We start from the raw sequence: 5,212 nt of genomic DNA on the forward strand, positions 1-5,212 counted from the left end.
AAGGCAGTTTCTTTATTCATTAACCAATGAAAGCAACACAAAAACCCCGCCTACCTAAGTTCTGCCCTATCAACTAGGCCAAGGCAGTTTCTTTATTCATTAACCAATGAAAGCAGCACACAAACAGAAGGACCTCCCACACCAGGTGTGAGAATGTAGCTTATTGGTCACAAGCAAAAACCACAGAGCACAAGATGGGAGGAGAGGCGGAGCTGGCCCAGGCCCTGGAAGGGTGGGCTACACCACCTAAGACAGCTAAGGGGACTCTGCTCTGCTCAGCCCTTTCCCTAGGATCCCAGCACATGCCAAAGTCACTTGCCAAAGTCTAGCTCAGTTGGAGGAACTCCCTGATGTCCACAGATAAGAATTTGTTCATCGTGGGGGGCAGTGGAGGTGCTGGCCTTTAATCCCAATAGTCCGGAGGCAGAGGCAGTTGTATGTCTGAGTTTGAGGCCAGCCTGATCTACAGAGTGAGTTTCAGGACAGCCAGGACTACACAGTGAAACCCTGTCTTGGGGGTCGAGGGCAGAGTGCAAAATCCCTGGTATATCTCCTAACTCTCCCTAAGAAAGATTTCTCTTTTCTGTTTCATGACCAAAGACAAGACTGGGTGAGATAGGGACCCAGAGAGGAAATTGGCTTCGACAAGGTCATCTTGGCAGGGTCTAGATGGAGACAAAGAACAGTGGGAGGGGCTTTTTTAATAGATTTATTTTTGCCAGGTGGTGGTGGCACACATCTTTAATCCCAGTACTCAGGAGGGAGAGGCTAGAGAATCTCTGAGTTCTAGGTCATCTTGGTCTACAGAGGGAGTTCCAGAACAGTTAGTACTACATAGAGAAACCCTGTCTCAAAAAATAAAATAATTGAAACTATTAACTTTTATTTTATATGTATGAATATCAATACCTGCATCTATATGTGCATGCAGTGCCGGTGGGGACCAGATGAGGGCATTGGACCCCCTAGAATTAGAGTTACAGATGGTTGTGAGCTACCATGTGGAGGCCAAGAACTGAACCCATGTCCTCTGCAAGAGCAGCAAGTGCTCTTAGCCACTGACTGGTCTCTCCAACCCCAGGAGGCACTCCTGTCAAGCAGAGGGGACATCAGAGGGAAACAGGGTGCAGGTTCTGCTGAGATTTCTCCACTGGCTTCTCATGGTCAAGGCCAGAACAAGAACTATGACTGAAGCCAGCATTGTTTGCACCTGCAACCCCAGTATTCCCTCTGCAGCTAAGGGAGGAGAATTACCCTGGGTTCACAGACAGCCTGGGCTACAGCGTGAGATGCTATCTCAAAATAAGGGAGAGAAGGAGGGGAGGAGATAAAGAGAGGAAGGGGAGGAAGAGAGGTAAGAAAAAAACGCTGAGGGCAACCAGGCCATGGCTAAAGGAGGTCAGCCTATCCCTTTTCAGTTCTCAGCAGTGTTGGGCACTGCACGAGGTGATGGGAAGGGCATGCAAGGCTCTGAGATTCATCCATGGGTGAGAGGGAACTAGGAGACAAGCCCAGTCTCAGCAGCTCAACACACACACACACATACACAAACACACACACCTATACACACTTATATACACTCAATACACACATAACCAAACACACCTATACACATTTACACACACTCAATAAAACCCCCACACACTTACACACACTCAATACACACATAACCCCTCACACACTTACATACACTCAATTCACACATAACCCCACACACGAATGCACACTTACACACATACACATTCAATAAGACATAAACCTACACACACTTATTATACACATAACCCCACACACCTATGCACACTTACATACACCCACACACCTATGCACACTTACACACATACACACGCAATAGACATAACCCCACACACATGCACACACACACACACACACAACTGTTGGGGACCAGCCTCGACAAAGATACTCCCACTTGCCAGGGAGGAGTGTAGGGATTTAGAAATATTAGTAAAGACCAGTTGAAGGTCACAGGCTATATCCATAGTTCAACATTCTGTTGTGAGGACAAGTCATGCTTACACCCTAGACCAAAACATTCCGTAGGTAAACCACTTCCTAGGTGGAATCCAGTGTTACCTCCATGAGAGAACTGGTACTTATTTGGATCCTTAGACTTTTGTTTGAGGTAGGAACTTCTCTATTCCTGAAATACCAGCTCTGGATATTAGCCACACCTGTTGACAATAATCTTGAGAGAGCAGAGCTCTGATCTAAATCTTGGTGGGACCTTTGTCTGAGGTAGAAACACAATAACCTTGAAGAATAGAAGTATGTTCCAACTCTGACCTTTGGTCAAGGTGAAAATAGGCTCACATTTTTGGACCTCCACAATTTTTCGCACACCGTTGCATGGTTCCCTGCGGTGTGGTCTTGTGGCGTGCCTATCTGTCTGTCTCTCCCTGTGGCCTGCTGCACTTTATCTAAACCATTACAGCTGATACTCTGACAAAATATCTCCTAGATTCCATCCGGCTCTTATTTTGAAGCTAATGCTGCTTCAAAATAAGGGTTTAATACCTCAACTGGTGACACATGAAGGTATAGCCATAAAAGTAAACCGTTTGCCATAAAACTACTGTAGGAGTAAGTTTTGTAGGTAATATACATGCTTGCCAAGGCTGATCATAATTAATATAATGTACTTGCTGGTTTTGTATAGCATACTCTACCTGTGTGAGTATCTGTCTGGAGCTTCTGCAAGCTGTCTAGTGGAATCTGATTCACTGTTCCCTTTAAGGATTTTACTTAGTGGCTCAAGATCTCCCATAGGAAATTTTTAAAGATATATTTATTTATTATGTATACAACTTTCTGCCTCCATGTATACCCACATGCCAGAGGAGGGCGCCAGATCTTATTACAGATGGTTTGGAGCCACCATGTGGTTGCTGGGAATTGAACTCAGGACCTCTGGAAGAGCAGACAGTGCTCTTAACCACTGAGCCATCTCTCCAGCCCCCATAGGAAATTTTAAATAAGTTCAGCCATTGTTTTCTTAAAAGTTCGTTTTCTTTTTTCTTTTTTTTTTTAAACTATTTATTTATTATGTATACAATATTCTGTCTGTATGCCTGAAGGCCAGAAGAGGGCGCCAGACCTCTTTACAGATAGTTGTGAGCCACCATGTGGTTGCTGGGAATTGAACTCAGGACCTTTGGAAGAGCAGGCAATGCTCTTAACCACTGAGCCATCTCTCCAGCCCCCAAAAGTTCGTTTTCTTAAAAGTTTGTAAACTATTTTTTAATCCAAATTGCAAGTCTGCCTAGCTGACAGACCTAACTTGCTCATTTACATTTTTAAAGACACCCAGAACTACAGTTCCTCCAAGGCTACTTTTTTTGCAGCTTGACTGTCAGGCTTGAAACTGGGATCTGGGCTTGAAGCTGGGCAGTACATGGTCATGCTCCCTCTGCCTCTTGGCCATCCTGCCTGGGTACTTAGGACCAAGTGGCCAGTCCCTCATTGCCTTCTCTGCCTGAGCAGGACACAGGCTATGTTCAGCGGTCCCAAAGTCCCACTACAGATTATGACCGGCTGGCAAATTTAGCTCAGGTTCCCAGGTGCTTGCCATTGTAGTGGCTTTGAAACTGTCTTGTGAGACCATAAGCTTAGGCAGGTATAGCCATGTCATGTTTTTTTAATGATAAACTGATTGGCCCATTAGCTCAGGCTTCTTATTAGCTCTTATAACTTATATTAACCAATTATTCTTATCTACATTAGCCACATGGCTCAGTACCTTTTTCAGCGGGGTAGGTCACATCTTCCTTTTTCTGTGTCTGGGCAGAACTGGGGAGGAATGGGCTTCCTCATTCCCAGAATTCTCCTGTTCTCATTGACCTGCCTCTACTTCCTATCTGGTTGTCCCATCTCTACTTCCTGCCTGGCTAATGGCCAATTAGCATTTATTTAAAACATAATTGACAGAATACAGACAATTGTCCTGCACCACTTCCTCATCCATAGTCCATTTGGGGGAGTGTGGGCATAGTTTTCCAGGCTACTTCCTGCTGGTTGGGGGTGCTGATAATCTTATGGGGGCCTAAAGAAAATTTAGAATTATGATAAAGTCCTGACTGGAGTACCCTGTGAGACTTGATCATCTCAAGCAGCATCTTGAACCTGTTCTGGATGTAGAACTCAGACATCCAGGCCATCTGTTCCTACCGGAGATTTCTCAGGCGGTCTTCCTTGATGAAACCTGATTTTTCTTAACTCGGAATGAATCCACAGCCTCTCATTTCCTGTGGAAACAAAAGCAAAATCTCTTCTCCAAAGTAACATACCCTTTGACTTCAATTTTGAAGTCAAGACATTTTCAAAATACCTTTCTTGGATTAATTCAGCTGCATTTATAAGCAAATATCTTTTAGCAGCTGTTGCTCCTTCCTCAGCATTCAAACAATTCAAAGAGAGCATAATAATATACAGTATCAAAATTCTCTGTGCATTTTTCATCTTTACGTGGCTTTATTTTAACCTCTATTTCTTTTATTTTTACTTTTAATTTTTGAGACAGGTTCTCTGTATATCTTTGGCTGTCCTGGAAATCTCTCTGTAGACCAGGCTGTCTTTGAACTCACAGAGATCCACCTGCTTCTGCCTCCCAAGTACTGGGATTAAAGGTGTGTACCACCATACCTTGAATTCACAGAGGTCTCTCTGCCTCTGCCACCCAAGCATTGGGATTAAAGGCTTGTGCCACCACACCTTGAACTCACAGAGGACTGCCTGCCTCTGTCTCCCAAGTGTTGGGATTAAAGGTGTGTGCCACCACACCCAACTACTCTCTTTCTTTTCTATTTTAAGGACTTTAACCTTTTTCTTAATTCTCCCAAGCTTGCAAATATTTTTAACACACTGTAAACCACTTAGAAGTTTTCTTCATCTTTGAATCTCTCTTTACTGTATATCTCTCTTTTTCTGACCACATGACTATTTTCTAAGCAATATGAAGAGGATTAAAGCCATGGCTTTAATGGCTGGATCCAGCCCATTCCTTAGCTTTCTGAGATTCCAGCCTCATGGCAGAGGTACTGGCTATAGCCATGTTTATTGCCACAACTCTATGGCATGTCAAGGTCCCTGCCAGCAAGCAAGCTGCAGCAGTCTGCTCACAAACCACACTGAAATGTAGCTGTACCTCCTTCCTTTTTTTTTTTCAAGACAGGGTTTCTCTGTGGTTTTGGAGCCT

At 44.2% G+C, this 5,212-nt stretch overlaps 1 protein-coding gene across 1 annotated transcript in view; it reads right to left on the bottom strand.

Moving 5' to 3' along the window:
• The window catches only part of Znf318 (zinc finger protein 318), a 70,823-nt gene that overhangs the window by 540 nt on the left and 65,071 nt on the right, over nt 1-5,212 (bottom strand). The gene's annotated exons all lie outside the window — the stretch shown is intronic.

This window comes from Microtus ochrogaster, linkage group LG2 (assembly GCF_000317375.1).
Source record: "Microtus ochrogaster isolate Prairie Vole_2 linkage group LG2, MicOch1.0, whole genome shotgun sequence".
Taxonomy (NCBI): Eukaryota; Metazoa; Chordata; class Mammalia; order Rodentia; family Cricetidae; genus Microtus; species Microtus ochrogaster.